The sequence below is a fragment of the Ovis canadensis genome, chromosome X (assembly GCF_042477335.2).
Source record: "Ovis canadensis isolate MfBH-ARS-UI-01 breed Bighorn chromosome X, ARS-UI_OviCan_v2, whole genome shotgun sequence".
NCBI lineage: Eukaryota > Metazoa > Chordata > Mammalia > Artiodactyla > Bovidae > Ovis > Ovis canadensis.
Window position 1 is genome coordinate 127191119 of NC_091727.1, and position 22919 is coordinate 127214037.

The 22919-nt window shown below is 38.8% G+C and overlaps 1 protein-coding gene across 1 annotated transcript in view; it reads right to left on the bottom strand.

Moving 5' to 3' along the window:
- TMEM164 (transmembrane protein 164) overlaps window positions 1–22919 on the bottom strand; it is a 386200-nt gene that overhangs the window by 43768 nt on the left and 319513 nt on the right. Inside the window, exon 8 of the mRNA XM_070290931.1 lies at window positions 21665–21704. The gene's annotated coding sequence lies outside the window, so the exon portion shown is untranslated. The remainder of the gene's footprint in view (window positions 1–21664; window positions 21705–22919) is intronic.

Consider the following 22919-nt stretch of genomic DNA (forward strand, 5'->3'; position numbering starts at 1 on the left):
GGCCAGTGAGGTACTATCACAGAACTTCTCATGCTTATTTAATAGTTTAGGTCTGGGGATGGCAAAAGCAAATCCCATAGGGAGCTTTAGTTTAAAAAATTATTTCTAAAATTACAAAAGTAGCATATACTTATAAAAAATTCAAACTTTCAAAAGTATATAGTGAAAAGTAAAAATCTTCTTATACCCATTCACCCACCCACTTCACTTCCCCTCTCAGAAATAACAATGCTAACAATTTGGTGTATATCCATCCAGGCCTTCTTCTATGTATATACATACATATGAACACATACATAAGAATATATGCATGCACAGGTATGGCGGTTGTGGTGGTTCAGTCATTAAGTTGTATCCAACTCTTGCGACCCCATGGACTGCAACCCGCCAGGCTCCTCTGTCCATGGGATTCTCTGGGCAAGAATACTGGAGTGGGTTGCCATTTCCTTCTCCAGGGGATCTTCCTGACCCAGGGATCAAATGCGGGTCTCCTGCACTGCAGGCAGATTCTTTACCAACTGAGTTATAAGAGAAGCCCCCCACACACACACCATATATATATATATTGGGCTTCCCTGGTGGTGCAGAGGTTAAAGTGTCTGCCTGCAATGTGGGAGACCTGGGTTCGATCCCTGGGTCGGGAAGATCCCCTGGAGAAGGAAATGGCAACCCACTCCAGTATTATTGCCTGGAGAATCCCATGGACGGAGGAGCTTGGTGGGCTACAGTCCACGGGTCACAAAGAGTCGGACACGACTGAGCAACTTCACAAACACACACACATACACACACACACATATATAATTCTGTGACTTTCTAATTTTCCTCATCAGTATGCTTTTGACATCTTTCCATTTGAGTATGTAAATATTTACCTCATTCTTTTTAATGGCTATTCAGTCATCTATAAGATGGATGTGTCAGAGGTTTACTTTTAAAAATCTTCAGTCATTGCTCTCAGGACAGCATCATGAGTATCCAATTGCAGTGCGCTTTTTTCTCAAAGCCTGTATTTAACAATGTAGTGTGTAAATGTGCAGTTTAAGGCAAATTCATAGTTTGCCTAGATGATGAATGTCTTATTGAATTCTCAGCTGTAGGGACAGAATGGAAAGCTAAGTATGTGGGCAGAAAGGAAATTTTTTAGATAAGTCAGAAGGAAAAACAAGTCATTCAAACTATTACCAGCTTTTGAATTTTTTTTTTCCTGATGGGTTCCAATATTGAGAGACTAAATGAAAAAGAAGACCAGAGTGGAAAACCAGTAAGTTCAAAAAAGACCTTGGGATGCTTGCTAAAAACAAAAGTAACTGTTGATCTGGTGGATAAAACACTAAAATAACTATAATAATTAACCTTTGTGTTGAGAAGCTACCATAATAATTACTCTTTTGAATAAGAACCTAGCCCAAATAATTGAGAAATGCCAAAAAGTGATAGCCCTGTATTCAAAATAATTACATTTATATAAATAAGCCCATAAAAGAGAAATTAAAATTAATGCTTCCAGAACAAGCAAAATACACTGTGTCAATTTCCAACAGTCCCAATCTGTCTATGTGCTACTGTTGGAGGTGTCAGAATTCTGGGTAAGTATTCACAAAGTTCAAAAGAGTCATAACACTGAAGAAATGTGGTTATAAGAGAAGAATATGTGTATAGATGGAATCATGGAAATCATGGAAATATCACTCACTGTAATATCTGAGCAGGAGGTTGCAATCAAAGCAGTCAACAATTAGAAAGTACAAGGCCTTAACTCCCACAGAATTTTTGGTATAAGCAGCTCTGACGGCAAACAGAACTGTTGTAAGATACTTTGCGCAAAAGCTTTGTCAATGGTAATGTCTTCCTTAATGACATCTGGAAACAGCTGTTTTGCTCCCAAAGACAGCAATATGTCGAAGCCTGCCAAATACAGATAATAAGAGGTACTTACCTATCATTAACAAAATTATGCTTTCTTTATTGACAGAAAAGATCTGTTCACATTGTGAGAGGAGTACATTACAGAATTAGTGAAAAGCTATTGAAAAATATCATATGGATGGCTGCAGAGCAGTGATTCCCAGCCCTAAATTTGCCACCTTCTAGGATCATTATGAGCTTTCAGAAAATGTCTCAAAACAAAATTAAATATGAGGCACTTTAATTTTAAAAAAATGATATGCCATATAGCATTTTAAGGAAAAGGGGGAGATGCTATAAAATCAAGCTAACAATAGCAGTGTGTTATAAATTCCCACAAGGTTGGGAGCCAATGATGGTCAGACTGGGATATAACATAGATTCAGCAGTAGTTCTTTTGAAATCAGAACACTCTACCAAGGCACATCATCAAAACAGTTATAAGCAAATGCATGAGTTTTCTATGTTTTTCACACAAACAGTAATCTGTGAATTCTGTCTCCAAGTTTTGGACAATTTTTGTAGTTAAACATTTCCTGAATGTCTAAAAACATATTCCAATGCTAGCAACAAAATCATTCATTCATTAAAGAAATATTTATTGAGAGCATGCTATAGGCCAGGTACTGATATACACATTGCTGGATAGAAAGTTTGTATCAATTATGTATAGGAGTGTCTGTTTTCTTAAGCTCTTGGGATAGCATATTAGAAAATATCTGTAGCAATAGATTAGTAAAAATAGTAACTCACTGTCATTTACCCTTTCTTTGAATACCAACCAGTAAGATTAGACACTTTTTCATATGACAGTCTGTATGGTCATTTGACATTTTGAATAATCTGCTCACATCCTATGTCCATTTTCTACTGGTCTTTTGTTAATTCTTCTTTTTTAACTTCTTTTTTAATTGGAGGAAAATTGCTTTAAATGTTGTGTTGGTCTCTGCTGTACAACAACGCAAATCTGCCATAATTATACACATATCCCTTCCCTCTTGAGTCTCCCTCCCCTACCCCCATCCCACCCCTCTAGGTCATCACAGAGCACCAGGCTGGCCCCCCTGTGTTATATAGCAACGTCTCACTAGCTATCTGTTTTACACATGGTAGTGTATATATGTCGATGCTACTTTCTCCATTCGTCCCTATCTCTCCTTCCCCCACTGTGTCCACAAGTCCATTCCATCTACGTATCCTTTACTTCCCTGCAAATAGGTTCGTTTATACCATTTGTGAAGGCTCTTTACATATTACCACGCCATCTACCTGACCATACTGTCTTTGAATAGGAGCTTCCAGAGACAGCCAAATTCGCTCCATAACTATCAGATTTGAAGTCAGTTAATGTTGTCAAATATTTTTATAAGGCCTTTGAGTATCCTGGAATCATTGTATTTCTGTTTACTTCTCCTATTTCTGCATGTAGTCTAATTTTATGTACACTAAAATCAGGTTATGCCATCGCTAAATGGATTCCAGGAGTGTCCAATAGGCAATATTGTTCAATAGTCAATAAAGTGGAAATTGGACTATAATCTTGCCAGTGATTTAAAACAAAACAAAACAAAAAACTGAAAGATCTTACTATGGTTGCCACCATCAACTGGCTCATCATTCTTGAAGTTGGCATTAACGGCAGCATCTTTGGAATATTTCAACACATTTTTAGTACTGTGTATATTTAGAAAGGACTTCATTGCCATCTAAGGCACACTCTATCACCCTGCTTAAAAACAATCTTAGCAGGCATACACAATTAGGTCCTAGAAATTTGCAGATTTGAGAGTAATACTGACCTTTTCACTGGAAACAGCAGAAGCTAATTTAAGGTGATATCAGTGTGACCCAGTAACTTGAGCCATCATCCTCGATGACAGATAGGTATTAAAATTTCCATAAAATTATTTTCTCTCTGTGATTCAGACTCAATAAACATTTGCTGATCTTAATAGGTGCCAGGTGCTTTTACATACGCTCTTCTGATCCTCACCACCAATCTATTATTTATATATTGGCATCTTGATGTTCATATGAGGAAATTGTAACTCAGAGAGGTTCTATGATTTGTTCATGGTCATATTAAGTGGCAGAGATGGAACTTGAAGCCAGATTTTCCAAGTCTAAGTCTAGTGTTCTGATGATGACACAACTGCCCTCCTCAGCAAGACTGGCCAGGACATGTATTAATAAATGCCCCAGGCAGCCTCACATTCTGGTGCCTCTTCAATATATTAAAAATATATGCTCAAAATTTATTTAATGAGAGTAGGGAGAGACTGAGATCCTCTTAATAAAATTGTAAACCTTTTGCATTATGTTCAAATTAAAGAATTTACCACATATACTTGCCACAATAACAGCTGCCATTTATTGAGCACTTACCATCATCAGGTATGAACCACTCCACATGAACTATCTCCTTTAATCCTAAGAGATTGGCATCATCATCATCACCATCACATACTGATCCCCATTCAGTATGTGAGGCCCAAGGTTAAGTGACTTGGCCAAGGTCATACAGTTAGTAGGGAAGCCAGGATTTAAGCTCAAGGCAGTCTGACACCTGAGCCTTTGAGTTTAACCACTATGATTTACCGACTTCAACTACAGTAAAATCCTAAATAAGCATTTTAACCTACTCATTTCTTACTTTCATTTGTTTTGTTTTGTTACTCAAAACTGAATACAGTAGAGGTAATCTACATGGATATAGTTACCAAATTTAAAAGATTTTGAATCCCCCCACCGCCTTGATCGTTTGTTTGCTTTTGTTTTCTTGATAACAGACCATTTCCTATTTTCCTTTAGTTTTTGTTTTGTCTTAAGTTTCCTTTTGCAATTTTCAAACCAGGCAACTTTCGGGGAAGTGTATTAGAGGATTTAAAACTCAGATAAGAAAATAAACCCCTCATTCTTGATAAACAGCACTGTGGCAAGCATTATGGTATTTCACAATCTCCGCTCACGGTGGAGCATTGCCCACTTTAAGCAACTCCCAGCTTGCTAATCTCACAGTTGGTGGCACACCCTCTAACTTGCATGTGCTCATCACAAAAATTATATGGTTGGCACCAGTAAGAACTGCTGGCTCTTTTTGCTTTTGACTTTTTTTTTTTTTTTTTTTACTCAAGGACCCAACAAACTTAGCAAGAGAGATGGCCAATTTTCATCTCACAGATTATTTTGGAAAGAACTGGAAGAAACCCAAAGCGGTCAGCACCATATTTATCATTTATCCCAGAGGTTTTCTAACACCCCTTTCAAATTGGCACCCCAGGCAGTTGCCTGGCTGGCCCTTTGCTTAATCGCCATTCCTGTTTCTGGAAGTTGCAAAGGAATTGATGGGTGTAATCAAATTTTCACGATTATGCAGAATTCAAGAGTTGAAGAAGGAAGGTATAGTTGGGTACATGCATATTGATTCATATATTAAAAGATAATTTTCTATGAGTTTTGGCTGAACCTAATGGACATATAGATTCCAGAGCAAAACCCATTTGGTGGATTTCCTCACCTTCCTATTTGTAAACAGGTAAAACCTGATTATAATGAATGTCATAGGGCAGTTGTAGCCTGCAGGTTGAATACTGATGCTGACAGCTGTGTAATTACAATATTACAGGCATTGCATATATATAACTATAATGAAGTTTGGATAATTTAGAAAAATGACTGATCATTAGCAATGTCAGGCCATCTACCATCTGAACTTCCCCTTTGTGTTAGAGCAAAACCTTCAAACACAACTGGAAATGAAGGATCATGCCTGGCAGAAAGACTCCCCTACCCTGGCTTCTAGTTTGGCCAGTAATTGCGTGTGTTCTACGGAAAGCTACGGACTTTACAGACTAAGTAATTCCGGGATCAAGATCATGCCACTTCCCCTGCCCCCGGCCCCGCTTGGCCAGTTTTCCATGGGCACAAGTCTGCTTTGGATCTTAATTAGATGTCTCTGACTAGAACCGAGGGTTTCAAATCAAGTGTAGGGAGTGGAGGCAGTTTTATGTCTTCGTGCCTGAGAAAACAAAGCCTCCCTCTTATGCTGATGAGAAATGCACAGTGATCACAGTTTGGAATTTCAAATGGGAACACATAGTCTGAAAATGGAACAGAGCATCTGAAATAAGAACTGCCCCAGAAAACTTGGATAATTATAGGCATCATGTATTTTGAGTACTTACTATCTGCCAGGCACTGGGGAAAGTCCTTCCCAGGCATGTTATCTCATTTAATTCTTTCAACAAACCCTAAGAAGTAGGTCTTAGAATCCTCATCTCTGCATATGAGGAAACTAAGGCACAGTGAGGTTTAGACGACTTGCCCAAGGTCATACAGCAATCATGTGGCAGAACTGAGATTCAAATCCAGTTCTGACTAACTGCAAAGGTATTCTCATGATTACCAAGGGGCCCTGACAGTCTCTGAGATGTTTGTGCTGTGCTGTGCTTAGTCATTCAGTTGTGTCCAACTCTTTGCTACTCTATCGACTATAACGAGCCAGGCTCCTCTGTCCATTGGGATTCTCCAGGCAAGAATACTGGAGTGGTTTGCCATGCCCTCCTCCAGGGTCTCTAAGATGTTTAGGGTTTAAATAATTTCTTTGCAGAAAGTATTCAAGGTAGAAGCTAAATAAATGTTCCATTTGTATATAATCTGCACAGTTTTCATCCAAATACTACATAAATTACAGGCAGGGTGTTTAGACATGCTATGCTCTCCTCGTTCCCTGAACATAGGGGTGGTAGCCTTCCCCACCTTAGCCTCATCCCCATAAGCCTACCCAGGATCTATTCCTGGCCAGTCAATTTGCTCTCTGGAAAGTGAACTGCCTTGGCTCAACCTCCTTTAATCTCATTTTAAGCAACAGTAACTATGAACTCAGAGATTGGATGTTTAGATATATTTTTTAATGCACATCAAAATAAATAAAGTTCATCTGTGATCATCCCAAATCATCTTGTGCCACCAGGGAGACATTTAGCCACATACAGGACAGCACTGATCTGGGTAATCTCTAAGTGACCTCCCAACCTATACATACAATGAAACAACCTTTAAAAATAGTTCAAAAGGGATGAGAAAAATTTGAGTAAGATGACAATTTGCCCATCCTTGCTCATTTTCCTCTCTTAAAATCTCCAATCTCTGCTTTACCATCCTCCATTTGCTGAGAATTTTGTTTTCACAGCTTTTCAGAAAAATCTGAGCACTTCCCAGGGAGCAAGCTGCTTCTATTTCCACAACTGCTGATCTTCAACCTCTAGCTAAGGTTTCATATCCTTAGAGAAGCTTTCTTTGACCACTCAATCTGAAGTAACCCCTTCTAACGTTACCCTGTCTTATTTTTCCCTTAACGCTTATCACTGTTTGAAACTGTCTTGCCTGTCTCCAATGAAATAATAAGTTCCAAGGGGTCACTAACTTTTAGCATAATGCCTGGCACGTAGTAAGTGCTCAAGGGGTATTTCTCAAATGAATGAACTAGGGAATTTAAAGTTAGGGTAGGGCTGTGGAACTGATGAAACAGAGAAAACATAAGGAAAGCTGAACTTTGAGTGATGTAATTTATCCAACAAGGCAAAATGGGCAATGACTTGAGAAGGTGTAAAACTGTCTCAGGTACTTACACAACTCATTGCATCTTGAATGCTTACTACTATTTGTGCTATCAGAGCATTGTGCTAAGGTATCCCCTGGGAACTGGTTACTGTTAAGCTCTGGGGCCTATGCCATTGGTAAGTCTCAGTTGCATTCTATAACTTCTGTTTATTGAGTGACTACTACAAGTCATGCATTGCTCTATGTTAGGATACAACAATAAAGAGGACAAAATTCCAGCCCTCTGGTGAGGGTCAAATTAGGATCAGGCATGCATCTTTATGGTCTTCCCTGGTTGCTCTTGCCATCTCCTATGTGACCACTTCCAATTTATCTTGACTCATGGACCTAACATTCCCAGATTCCTATGCAATATTGTTCTTTACAGCATAAAACTTTACTTTCATCACCAGTCACATCCACAATTGGGCATTGTTTTCACTTTGGCTGTCTCCTTATTCTTCATGCCAAACAGGAGATGACAAGAGTGAACATTGACATTTGAGGAACTGGTGAACTAAAATTGATTGGAATGAGTGAATTTAATTCAGATGACCATTATATCTACTACTGTGGGCAAGAATCCCTTAGAAGAAATGGAGTAGCCCTCATAGTCAACAAAAGAGCCCAAAATGCAGTACTTGGGTGTAATCTCAAAAATGACAGAATGATCTTTGTTCATCTACAAGGCAAACCACTGAATATCACAGTATATTTAAGTCTATTCCCCAACCACTAATTCGAAGAAGCTGAAGTTGAACAATTCTATGAGGACCTACAAGACCCTCTATATATATGGAATTTAGGAAGATGGCAATGACGACCCTGTATGCAAGACAGGGAAAGAGACACAGATGTGTATAACGGACTTTTGGACTCAGAGGGAGAGGGAGAGGGTGGGATGATTTGGGAGAATGACATTCTAACATGTATACTATCATGTGAATTGAATCGCCAGTCTATGTCTGACGCAGGATGCAGCATGCTTGGGGCTGGTGCATGGGGATGACCCAGAAAGATGTTATGGGGAGGGAGGTGGGAGGGGGGTTCATGTTTGGGAATGCATGTAAGAATTAAAGATTTTAAAATTTAAAAAAAAAAATAATAAAAAAAAAATAAATAAATAAAATAAAAATAAAAAATAAAAAAAAATAAAAAAAATAAAAAAAAAAGACCCTCTAGAACTAACACAAAAAAAGATGTCCTTTTCATCATAGGGTACTGGAATGCAAATGTAGGAAGTCAAGAGATACCTGGAGTAACAGGCAAGTTTGGCCTTGGAGTACAAAATGAAGTAGAGCAAAGGGTAACAGAGTTTTGCCAAGAGAACGCACTGGTCATAGCACATACCCTCTTCCAACAACACAAGAGATAACTCTATATATGGACATCACCAGAGAGTCAATACCAAGATCAGATTGATTCTATTCTTTGCAGCTGAAGATGGAGAAGTTCTATACAGTCAGCAAAAAAAAAAAAAAAGACTGGGAGCTGACTGTGGCTCAGATCATGAAATCCTTATTGCAAAATTCAGACTTAAGTTGAAGAAAGTGGGGAAAATCACTAGACCACTCAGGTATGACCTAAATCAAATCCCTTACAATTATACAATGGAAGTGACAAATAGATTCAAGGGATTAGATCTGATAGACAGAGTGCCTAAAGAACTATGGATGGAGGCTCATGACATTATATAGGAGGCAGTGATCAAGACCATCCCAAAGAAAAAGAAACGCAAAAAGGCAAAATGGTTGTCTGATGAGGCCTTACAAATAGCTGAGAAAAGAGAAGCTAAAAGCAAAGGAGGAAAGGAAAGATATATCCATCTGAATGCAGAGTTCCAAAGAATAGGAAGGAGAGATAAGAAAGCCTTCCTCAGTGATCAATGCAAAGAAATAGAGGAACCTATGGACCTAACAGAAGCAGAAGATCTTAAGAAGAGGTGGCACGAACACACAGAAGAACTATACAAAAAAGATCTTCATGACCCAGATAACCACAATGGTGTGATCACTCACGTAGAGCCAGACATCCTGGAATGTGAAGTCAAGTGGGCCTTAGGAAGCATCACTATGAACAAAGCTAGTGAAGGTGGTGGAATTCCAGTTGAGCTATTTCAAATCCTGAAAGATGATGCTGTGAAAGTGCTGCACTCCATATGCCAGCAAATTTGGAAACTCAGCATTGACCACAGGACTGGAAAAGGTCAGTTTTCATTCCAATCCCAAAGAAAGGCAATGCCGAAGAATGTTCAAACTACCACACAATTGCACTCATCTCACATGCTAGCAAAGTAATGCTCAAAATTCTCCAAGTCAGGCTTCAACAGTACGTGAACTGAGAACTTCCAAATGTTCAAGCTGGATTTAGAAAAGGCAGAGGAATCAGACATCAAATTGTCAACATCTGTTGGATCACAGTAAAAGCAGGAGAGTTCCAGAAAAGCATCTATTTCTGCTTTATTGACTATGCCAAAGCCTTTGACTGTGTGGATCACAACAACCTGTGGAAAATTCTTAAAGAGATGGGAATACCAGACCACTCGACCTGCCTCTTAAGAAATCTGTATGCAGGTCAAGAAGGAACAGTTAGAATTGGATACGGAACAACAGACTGGTTCCAAATTGGGAAAGGAGTACGTCAAGGCTGTATATTGTCACCCTGCTTATTTAACTTCTATGCAGAGTACATCAGGCGAAATGCCTGGCTGGATGAAGCACAGGCTGGAATCAAGATTGTCGGGAGAAATATCAATAACCTCAGATATACAGATGACACCACCATTATGGCAGAAAATGAAGAAGAATTGAAGAGCCTCTTGATAAAAGTGAAAGAGGAGAGTGAAAAAGTTGGCTTAAAACTCAACATTCAGAAAATGAAGATCATGGCATCCGGTCCCATCACTTCATGGGAAATAGATGGGGAAACAGTGGAAACAGTGGCTGACTTTATTTTTTGGGGCTCCAAAATCACTGCAGATGGTGATTGCAGCCATGAAATTAAAAGACGCTTACTCCTTGGAAGGAAAGTTATGACCAACCTAGATAGCATATTGAAAAGCAGAGACATTACTTTGCCAACAAAGGTCTATCTAGTCAAGCCTATGGTTTTTCCAGTGGTCATGTATGGATGTGAGAGTTGGACTGTGAAGAAAGCTGAGCACCAAAGAATTGATGCTTTTGAACTGTGGTGTTGGAGAAGACTCTTGAGAGTCCCTTGGACTGCAAGGAGATACAACCAGTCAATCCTAAAGGAAATAAGTCTTGAATATTCATTGGAAGGACTGATGCTGAAGCTGAAACTCCAATACTTTGGCCGCCTGATGTGAAGAACTGACTCATTGGAAAAGACCCTGATGCTGGGAAAGATTGAAGGCAGGAGGAAAAGGGGACGACAGAGGATGATATGGTTGGATGGCATCACCGATGCAATGGACATGAGTTTCAATAGGCTCTGGGCATTGGTGATGGACAGGGAAGCCTGCCGTGCTAACAGTCCATGGGGTCACAAAGAGTCAGACACGACTGAGCGACTGACTGACTGGCTGACTGATGGAGAATATCTTCTTTTGTTTCTCTTTTCCTCCTTGGATTCACACAAGAAACATTATATGCTAGTCATGGGGCCAAGGGACCTAGAAAGATGGCCCTTGCCCTCAAGAAGTAGAAACTAAGTAGAGGAAGACAATAGAGCTACAAATCAGAGTGACCTGAAAGAGGAGGCAATATTTAATTCAGGACATAAAGGATAAGTTGAAGTTTACTAGAAAAGAAGTAGGGAGGGAAATTCGAAAAAGAACTAATAACATGGGTAAAGAAGGGAACAGAACTCCCTAAAATAAAAATAGGGAAGTGATAGAGCCTAGCATGCTGAGGGAACTATCAATAATCTGACTGATATAAAAAGTTTGTGGGGAATAATGGTGAGAGACAAGGCAAGGGAGTTAGTCTGGGGTGTGATTGAAAATATTCCTTTCTGCAATGTTAAAGACTTTGGGATTCTTCTTAAAGGCAATGAGATTCTAACAAAAGGTTCAAGTAGGGATGTGACAACAGCAGGACAGCACTTTTTTTTTGAATGCTCCTTCTGATAATGCTGCCAAGAATGGATTAGAGTGGGGGTAAGACTGGATAGATACAGAGAGAATAATCAAGTGGCTCTTGGTGAGCACTGATGACATAAGGCTATAGAAATGAAAAGAGATTTGAGGTAACATTGGTGGACTAAGTGTACAAGGTGAGACATAAGTAGGAGTTACAAATGATTCACAGGCCTAGGTAACTGAGTAGATGGAGACAACATTAGCTAAAATAGGAAATACCCAAGAGGGCCATGTTGTATATAAGGAGTTCTGTTTTAGATATGTTGAATTTCAGGTGTCTCTGGGACACCAGGTAAAACAATTTAATAAGTCAACTGAAATATCAGCCTGCAGCTTGGTAGAGAAGTCAATGATGGAGTTAGAGATTTGGGAGTCATCAGACTACAGGTGTTGAACAGACTGATGACAATAACAAACGTAGAGCAAGAGAAAGGGCTGTTGTCAGGGGCCTGAGGTGCAGGTAGCTGGAGTAGGAGAAATACCCCAAAAGAGACTGAGAGAAGCAGTAACCTGTCATGGAAGACACAGAAGAAAGGTCCTGGAAGGAAGGGATGGTCATGAGTCACAAATGCAGAGAAGAGGTCATACAGAATAAGGACAGGGAGGGCCACTATGAATTGGGCAATAGAATGCCACTAGTGGCTTTTGTTGGAGAAGGCAATGGCAGCCCACTTCAGTACTCTTGCCTGGCAAATCCCATGGATGGAGGAGCCTGGTGCACTGCAGTCCATGGGGTCGCTAGGAGTCAGACATGACTGAACGACTTGACTTTCACTTTTCACTTTCATGCATTGCAGAAGGAAATGACAACCCACTCCAGTGTTCTTGCCTGGAGAATCTCAGGGACGGGGGAGCCTGGTGGGCTGCCATCTCTGGGGTCGCACAGAGTCGGACACAACTGAAGCGACTTAGCAGCAGCAGCAGCAGTGGCTTTTGTTGAAACAGTAGTGAAGGCATAAACCAGACTGCTGTGATTTGAGGACTTAAGAGGAGATAAGGAAGAAGGAAACAGTATATAAGAGGTTTATCTGTCAAAAAGGCTGGCAGTAAATGAAAAGTGAAAAAAAAGATGGCAGCACAGTAGGCAAAGTTCAAAGAAAGATTGTTTCATGTAAGACTGCCAATGTGAGTGATAGTGGAGCTCTGAGAGAGGAGAGGGCTGATTCAGAGTTGAGTCTCAGACAAGTCAGGGGAAGATAAGTTCTAGCCCAATACTTTTCAAGATAGGTTTTAGCCTACTACATTTCAAATTCTCTGTGGTGGAGGACCAGTTTTTTAAACTTCCAATATGTCGCATATTGGTACTTTTGTAAGATATAATACAAATGATTTACTAGAAAGATGCACTGAAAAACACAGATACTCAAAATATAAGCCCCAATTTCTCATTATTAGATCAAATGAATATACAATTACTTTATCAAATTGCTAAAAAATGTTTCTAAATTCTTACTCTTAATTTCAATGCTTATGTAGTTGTAGATCAATATCAAACAGTTTGAGGATTGGAAGGGGTCTACCACCTTCTTTGGGTCCAGTACTTACTTTGGGTACCACTATTCTAGACCATAGGACCTGGAAAGGAGAAAGGAAAGAACACTCCTTCTTCCAAGAGAGAGAAAGGAAGCAGGAAAGGATGGGAAAATAGAGAGAACACTTACAAATGGAATGAAGGAGGGTTGAGGGAATTTCCTTTTGAAAATCTTTTTTTTTTTTTTTTGTAGTGAAGTAGAATGTCTTGTCCTTATGGAATGAGTAAAGGATAAAGGGCATGGGGTGGGGGAATTGGAAGAGTATAATAATGGGTTGAAAGAATTGCAGACTGATAAAGTTTCTTCTTTGAGAACATTCACTGAACTTAAACTTCAGGGAACAAGTCATAAATGATATTAAAAACACAAAGTCAAAAGCCTACCCAAGGTGGGACATGTAATGAGGTTCCTTGCCAGATAAAATTGGAATGACAAGGAGCTAAAGCATCAGTGTACAAGTGAACCAGAAATAAGCTGCCCGCCCCCAACACACACAAATAAACACACACATAAGGGGACTTTGAGGAAAGCAGCCTTGGCATTAAGTGGAGAGGCTGTAAGCACAATCTTGTCTAATAAAGATTTGCAGCCTAAATTCACATTACCCAGGTGCTGCAAAATACCTCAAGCTCTGAATTTAGTTTAAAGTAGGTCCAGACTGGTAGTGCCACCAAGTACCTGGCAGAATGCAAATCCTCTTTGCAGGAACTCATCCTCATCCCAAACTTCAAAATACTCCCACAGATGATTTTCCAAAGAAATGAGGAAATTGTAATTAAAAATCATTAAGCACACAACAAAACAGGACACCGTGCATAAGATAAATAGGAAGTTCAAATAAGATAGATTTGGAATAAAATATATAAGTAGTTTTATGTAAATACAATGAACTAAATGCTTGTGTTTAAAAGGGACTAAATTTTAAAAATCCAACCATATACTTTTTATAAGAGTTACATTAAAACATAAAGATATAGAAAGACTGACAGTAAAAGGATGGAAAGACATTTCACACAAATGCTGCTGCTGCTGCTGCTGCTGCTGCTAAGTCACTTCAGTCGTGTCTGACTCTGTTCGACCTTATAGACGGCAGCCCACCAGGCTCTGCCGTCCCTGGGATTCTGCAGGCAAGAACACTAGAGTGGGCTGCCATTTCCTTCTCCAAATACTAACCCCCAAAAAGCTGGTACTGCTGTATCAGTATCAGTATCAGGCGAAATAGATTTTAAGGCAAGAAAGCACTACTACAGATTTAGAGGGTCATTTTTATAAAAAATACAATCCAAGGGGAAGATATATAAATGTTAAATTTAAATGAACCTAACAATAGCCTTCAGAGAAGGCAATGGCACCCCACTCCAGTACTCTTGCCTGGAAAATCCCATGGATGGAGAAGCCTGGTAGGCTGCAGTCCATGGGGTCGCTAAGAGTCAGACACGACTGAGTGACTTCACTTTCACTTTTCACTTTCACACATTGGAGAAGGAAATCGCAACCCACTCCAGTGTTCTTGCCTGGAGAATCCCGGGGACAGGGGAGCCTGGTGGGCTGCCGTCTATGGGGTCGCACAGAGTCGGACACGACTGAAGCGACTTAGCAGCAACAATAGCCTTAAAATAAAGTAAAAATCAATAATAGTATAAAAAAATAGACAAGTTCACAGTCATAACTTTTCACACAACTCTCTTAGTATAGAACAAATAGAACAAAAAATCAGTAAATATCCAGAAGATTTTAATAGCACAATGAACAAAATTAACCCAATAATGCATAGAACACTGAACCTAACAATTTCAGAATACACATTCTCTTCAAGCACATAGAAGACGCACCAAAATTGATCATGTACTGGGTCACAAAACAAAGGATTAAAATAATACAAATGACATTCAATGATCATAAGGGCAATTAAGCCAGAAATCAACAACAAAATAATAAATAGAAAAACCACACATGTTTTGAAAATTATAAAACATACTTTTAAATAAACCATGGGTCAAAGAAGAGATAATATTGAAAATTGTAAAATACTTTGATTTCAACTAAAATGAAAATACTACCTATCAAAGTTTGTGGGATGCAATCAAAGCAATACTTACAGGGAAAGCTATAGCCTGAAATGTTTATATTTGAAAAGAAAAAAAACCTGAAAACAAAAAAACTAGACATTCATTTGAAAAATCTAGAAAAAGAACAACAAGATAAACACAAAGAAAGTAGAAGGAAAGAAAACATATGACAAAGTTCATCCAAGATTAGAGGTTGGCAGAGCAGATGTGGTTGAAGGTAATAAGTAGGAGGGAATTGAGGAAGCTTGAAAGTATGGGCAGCAAAAGGGGTGAAGTGGATGTGGTAAAGGAGGGTATAGCAGGAAGATTGGAGAATATGGATGGGTCTAGAGACCTGAGGTCACAAAGACACGAGATCACAGAGCTATTTAACGGGAGTAAGGGAGTTAGTTGGAGGTGAATACATAGGAGTTTTTGGTTAGTGTGGAATTTTAAGGTTAAGGGTTTCATATGTGAAACAGTTGTAAATGAAGAAAATATGTCACATGTAGCCATGTAAGTGGGTTGCTGGAATGAGGTGGAGTACTTTTACATATCTGTTTAGAAGTCTTTCTCTGACTCTACTTTGGATTATAAGACCTCACAGGATTAGAAACACCTTACTCATTTCTACATCCCTATTACATAGTAAATGCTCAACAAGTGCTTGTCTACCCTAACTAATATAGGCACTATGCTAAGCACTTTACACACATTTTAAAAATTTAATCCTTACAACAAGTCTATGAAATACCTTCAGTTCAGTTCAGTTCAGTTCAGTCACTCAGTTGTTTCCGACTCTTTGTGACCCGATGAATCGCAGCACGCCAGGCCTCCCTGTCCATCACCATCTCCCAGAGTTCCCTCAAACTCATGTGCATCGAATTGGTAATACCATCTAGCCATCTCATCCTCTGTCGTCCCCTTCTCCTCCTGCCTCCAATCCCTCCCAGCATCACAGTCTTTCCCAATGAATCAACTCTTCACATGAGGTGGCCTGAGTCTTGGAATTTCAGCTTTAGCATCAGCCCTTCCAATGAACACTCATGACTGATCTCCTTTAGAATGGACTGGTTGGATCTCCTTGCAGTCCAAGGGACTCTCAAGAGTCTTCTCCAACACCACAGTTCAAAAGAAACAATTCTTCGGCACTCAGCTTTCTTCACAGTCCAAGTCTCACATCCATACATGACCACTGGAAAAGCCATAGCCTTGACTAGACGGACCTTAGTTGGCAAAGTAATGTCTCTGCTTTTGAATATGTTATCTAGGTTGGCCATAACTTTCCTTCCAAGGAGTAAGCGTCTTTTAATTTCATGGCTGCAATCACCATCTGCAGTGATTTTGGAGCCCCCCAAAATAAAGTCTGACACTGTTTCCATGCTTCCCCATCTATTTCCCATGAAGTGATGAGACCAGATGCCATGATCTTAGTTTTCTGAATGTTGAGCATTAAGCCAACTTTTTCACTCTCCTCTTTCACTTTCATCAAGAGGCTTTTTAGTTCCTCTTCACTTTGTGCCATAAGGGTGGTATCATCTGCATATCTGAGGTTATTGGTATTTCTACTAATACACAATTTAAGAGAGAAGGAAAGTGAAGTTAAGTAACTTGCTCAAAACTGTACAATGAATGAACAGCTACTTGTGCTAAAGTCCTGAGAGTAGATGTTTACTACAGTCCTAGTAGACAAGCTATGCCCAAAGCAATCACTAGGCCCTGTTGTGATTCTGAAGAGCAAAATTTCGCTGAAGCAGTAAAAACATCATGCTATCAACATTTTCAATGGAATCCTCAAGCTGGTTTATAAAATGTATATCCTTCCTCTTTGCCTCTCAACTGTCTACTTCTCTTACCCCATCACACTTCAACCACTCCCCAAATCCAAGCATTTTACTGCCTGCCTTCTTCCGGGGTTCATCGTTTTCATACAGCTCAATCCCCCTTCTTTCCTGGCTGATTCGATCTTATCCATCTCCCTATTTATGAAACTAGAATAAAATAATAATTAATGCTTTGAGATCTCAGTACTTGTGCTATTCAGAACAGAAGTGTTTCAGAACTAAATCATCAGTCCAAAAATTACTTGTAGGTATACTTCACTGAAGAATTTGTAATGATGACCATCAGAGAAATAATGCTTATAATGATAATAACAACTACTTATAAGAACTCTAGAAACTATCCATAATTAAAGAAAAGCCCTCTTTCAACCCAATATTCCTCTCTAGCTATTCCCTCATTTCTCTGCACTTCAGAGCCAAACGTTTCAACAGAGTTATCTGTATACACACTATGAGGAGTTCCTTGCCTCCCTATTCACTTTTCAACCCATTCTAATCTGGCTTTAGGCCTCTCCACTCCAATGAAACCACTGCTGTTATTGCAACAAGCCACCTCCATCTTGCCAAATACAATAGAAATTTTATCCTTATCTTACTTGAACTCTCTGCAACATTTGACATTGTTCACTTTTCCCTCCAAGTTAAAACATTTTCTTCTTTGGGTATTGTGACATGACACTGCTGATTTTCCCCCTGCCTCACTGGATGCTCTTCTTTAGTCTCCTTTGCAGATTTCTCCTGACATTGTGGTACCTCAGGACTCACTGCTGGGTTTTCTTCTCTTTTTTCTTTATACATTCAACCCTTGATATCCAGAGTGGATTGGTTCCAGAAGGCCCCCACACATACCAAAATCTGCAAATGTGCAAGTCTTACATAAAATGGCATAGGACAGGAATATAGCCAGTCCTCCTTATCCTAGGGTTTCACATCTGTGGATTCAACCAGTTGAAGATCAAAAACTGAGGTTGGTTGAATCTGCAGATGCAAAAGCCATGGATACAGAGGGCCACTGTATTCTTTTTCTATGTTATCTTATCCAGATTATGGCTTCAAATACCACAAATATGCTGATAACTCTCAAGTTTATTTCAATACTGTACTCTGAGTATATAACATGTATATTTGACTACCTACTTGACATCTTCATTTGGATATCTGGCAGACACCTTAAACTTATTATGTCAAGAACTTTTGCTATTTTTCCCAAATAGCTCATGTTCCTATCTTCTCCATCTCAGTCACCACTGTTTATCCAGTTACTTAAAGAAAAATTCTAGGCATTATTCTTAATTGCTTCTTTTTCCTCACCTCAACAACATATCTATCAGTAAGTCTTCTTGAATTTATCTCCAAAATTTATGTAGAATATATCCATTCATTTCATAAAAACTGCCACCACCTATGTCCAGGCCTACCCTGGATTGTGGAAGTTTCTTGCCTGGTCTCATTTCCTCCTCTCTATTCTCTTCAAGTACAATTCTCCACATAGCAGCAAAATTTATCTTACTGAACCCTTCAATGACTCCCCATTTGGCTCTTTGAATAAAAGCCAAAAATCTTTTTTATGGTTATATGTGAGCCACTCTTGTTTTTTAATAAGCAAATAGAAGACTTGGACAACACTATACACCAACTAAACCTAAACATGCATCTATAGAGCATTCTACCCAGTAACAGCAGAATATATAATCTTCTCAAGTGAACATGGAATATTCTCCAGAAAAGACTATATGCCAGGCCATAAAATAATCTTTGAAGCATTTAAAATGGTTGAAATCTTACGATAGTCTCTACCACAAAGGAATAAAATTGGAACTAAATAACAGAAATTTGAGAAATTCACAAATAAGTGGAAATTAAATAAAACACTCCTAAATAAATACTGTGTCAAAGAAAAAATCACAAAAGAAATTTGAAAATAGTTTGAGATTAAAAAAAAAAGCAAAACTACAATATGCCAAAGATTATGGGATATAGCTAAAGCAGTGCTTAGGGGGAAATTTATAGCTGTAAGACCTTTACTTAAAAAGCAGAAATATCTCAAATCAATACCCTAGCCTCTCACCTGAAGAAACTAGAATAAAAGGTAAAGTACACACAAGGCAAACATAGGGAAGGAAATAGTAAAAATTAGAACAGAGATAGATAAATTGGAAAGTAGAAAAGCAATAGAGGAAATCAAAGAAACAAAAGTTGGTTTGAGAAAAACAGCAAAACCGACAAGCACTGATGGATATGTGTTTGAGCTAACTCCAGGAGATAGTGAAGGACAGGGAAGCCTGGCCTGCTGCAGTCTGTGGGCTCGCAGAGAGTCGGATAGGACTTAGTGACTGATCACCAACAGCAATGGTCAGGAACAAGACAGGTATGTCTTCTCTTGCCAGTTTCATTTAACATTGTCCTGGAGGTTTTAGCCAGAACAATTAGGCAAGAAAAAGAAATAAAAGGCATCTAGACTGGAAAGGAAGATGTAAAAATATCTATTTGCAGATGACTTGATCTTATATACAGAAAACACTAAGAAATCAAATTAAAATATTACTATAAACAGTTCTGCTAGGTTTTAGGAGACAAGAGCTATATATAAAAGTCAGTTATATTTCTATACAGTGTACAGTTCAAAAACTAAAATTAATAAAACAATTCCAACCACAATAACTCAAAAGCATAAAATACTTAGAAATACAGTTAACAATAGAAATGCAACATTATACTCTGAAAACTACAAAGCATTGCTGAAGGAAATTAAAGCAGATCTTAATAAATGGAGAGAAATCCCATGTTGATGGATTGGAAGACCAAATATTGTTAAGATGTCAATACACCTCAAAGTGATCTACATTCAATGCAATGCCTATCAAAATCCCAATTGGCTGCATTTCAGAAATTGACAAGATGATCACAAAATTAATATGGAAATGCAAGGGTCCCAGAAGAACCAAAATAATCTTGAAAAAGAATAACAAATTTAGAAGATCCACAGCTCCTCTTTTCAAAACTTTCCACAAAGCTACAGTAATTAAGACAGTGTAGTGCTGACCCAAGGACAGGCATGTACATCAGTGGAACAGAATACTGAGGGCCCAGAAATAAACCTTATATATTATTTTTGATTGTTTTCAATGGAGAACAAAGACTCTCTTCAACAAATATTGGCTGGGACAACTAGATATCTGTATGCAAAAGAATTAACTTGGACCCCTTCCTCACACTATATACAAAAATTAAATCATAATGAATCAAAGATGAAATATAAGAACTAAAACTATGAAACTTTTAAAAGTAAACATAGATGTAAATCTTCATGACTTTGTATTTGGAAATGCTTTCTTAGATATAATATCAAAAGTATAAGCCACAAATAAATTGGACACCACTGAGAAAGTGAAAAAAAAACCACACAGAGTGAAGGAAAATATTTGAAAATTATATATTCTGATATCTCAAATGTATAAAAAATTATTACAACCTAATAATAAGACAAATAACTCAATTTGAAAATGGGCAGAGGAAAGATCCTCTACGACCCACCTCCTAGGGTAATGGAAATAAAAACAAAAGTAAACAAGTGGGACCTAATTAAACTTAAAAGCTTCTGCACAGCAAAAGAAGCTATAAACAAGGTGAAAAGACAACCCTCAGAATGGGAGAGAATAATAGCAAATGAAACAACTGACAAAGGATTAATTTCTAAAATATACAAGCAGCTCATACAACTCAATGCCAGAAAAATAAACAACCCAATCAAAAAGTGGGGAGAAGACCTAAACAGACATTTCTCCAAAGAAGACATACAGATGGCTAACAAACACATGAAAAGATGCTCAACATCACTCATTATCAGAGAAATGCAAATCAAAACCACAATGAGATATCACCTTACACCAGTCAGAATGGCGAACATCAAAAAGTCTACAACAATAAATGCTGGAGAGGGTGTGGAGAAAAGGGAACCCTCTTGCACTGTTGGTGGGAATGTAAATTGATACAGCCACTATGGAAGACGGTATGGAGATTCCTTAAAAAGCTAGCAATAAAAGCACCATATGACTCAGCAATCACACTCCTAGGCATATACTCTGAGGAAACCAAAATTGAAATAGACACATGTATCCCATTGTTCATTGCAGCACTATTTATAATAGCTAGAACATGGAAGTAACCTAGATGTCCATCGACAGATGAATGGATAAAGAAGCTGTGGTACATATACATGAGGGAATACTACTCAGCCATAAAAAGGAACACATTTGAGTCTAATGAGGTGGATGAACCTAGAGCCTATTATACAGAGTGAAGTAAGTCAGAAAGAGAAATATAAATATCATATACTAACGCACATATATGGAATCTAGAAAGATGGTACCAAAGAATTTATCTGCAGGGCAGCGATGGAGAAACAGACAGAGAATAGACTTATGGACACAGGGAGAGGGGAGGAGAGGGTGACATAGATGGAAAAGGTAACATGAAAACTTACATTACCACGTGTAAAATAGATGGCCAATGGGAATTTGCTGTATGTCTCAGGGAACTCAAACAAGGGTTCTATATCAACCTAGAGGGGTGGGATGGGGAGGGAGATGGGAGGGAGGTTCAAAAGGGAGGGGATATATGAATACTTACGGCTGATTCATGTTGAGGTTTGACAGAAAACAACAAAATTCTGTAAAGCAATTAACATTCAATTAAAAAATAAATAAATTTTAATTTAAAAAGTAAATAAATACAAGTTAGGTTAAATATATTAAATAGAAAAAAATGGGCTGGGGAACTTCCTAGTGGTCCAGTGGTTAGAACTATATGCTCCCATTGCAGGGGGCACAGGTTTGATCCCTGGTCAGGGAACTGAGGTCCCCAAAGCTGCGTAGTGTGGCCAAAAATAAATTAAGTAAATAAATATGAGTAGAGGATTTGAATAAACATTTCTCTAAAAAAGATATACAAATGGGTGATAAGCACACGTTAGTCCTTACTGCTGCTGCTGCTACTAAGTCGCTTCAGTCATGTCCAACTCTGTGTGACCCCATAGACGGCAGCCTACCAGGCTCCCCCGGCCCTGGGATTCTTCAGGCAAGAACACTGGAGTGGGTTGCCATTTCCTTCTCCAATGCATGAAAGTGAAAACTGAAAGGGAAGTCGCTCAGTCATGTCCAACTCTTAGCGACCCCATGGACCGCAGCCTACCAGGCTCCTCCATCCATGGGATTTTCCAGGCAAGAGTACTGGTATGGGGTGCCATTGCCTTCTCTGGTTAGTCCTTAGAGAAGTGCAAATGAAAACTACAATAAAATACTACCTCTCACCCACTAGCATGGCTACAATAATAATTTTTTAAAATAAAAAAGTGTATAAGAATACATGAATTTTTGTATTGATTACATTGGAAGAAACACAAGCTGGAATCAAGATTGCTGGGAGAAATATCAATAACCTCAGATATGCAGATGACACCACCTTTATGGCAGAGAGTGAAGAGGAACTAAAAAGCCTCTTGATGAAAGTGAAAGAGGAGAGTGAAAAAGTTGGCTTAAACCTCAACATTCAGAAAACGAAGATCATGGCATCTGGTCCCATCACTTCATGCGAAATAGATGGGGAAACAGTGGAAACAGTGTCAGGCTTTATTTTGGGGGGCTCCAAAATCACTGCAGATGGTGATTGCAGCCATGAAATTAAAAGACGCTTACTCCTTGGAAGAAAAGTTATGAGCAACCTAGATAGTATACTCAAAAGCAGAGACATTACTTTGCCAACTAAGGTCCGTCTAGTCAAGGCTATGGTTTTTCCAGTGGTCATGTATGGATGTGAGAGTTGGACTGCGAAGAAGGCTGAGCGCCAAAGAATTGTTTCTTTTGAACTGTGGTGTTGGAGAAGACTC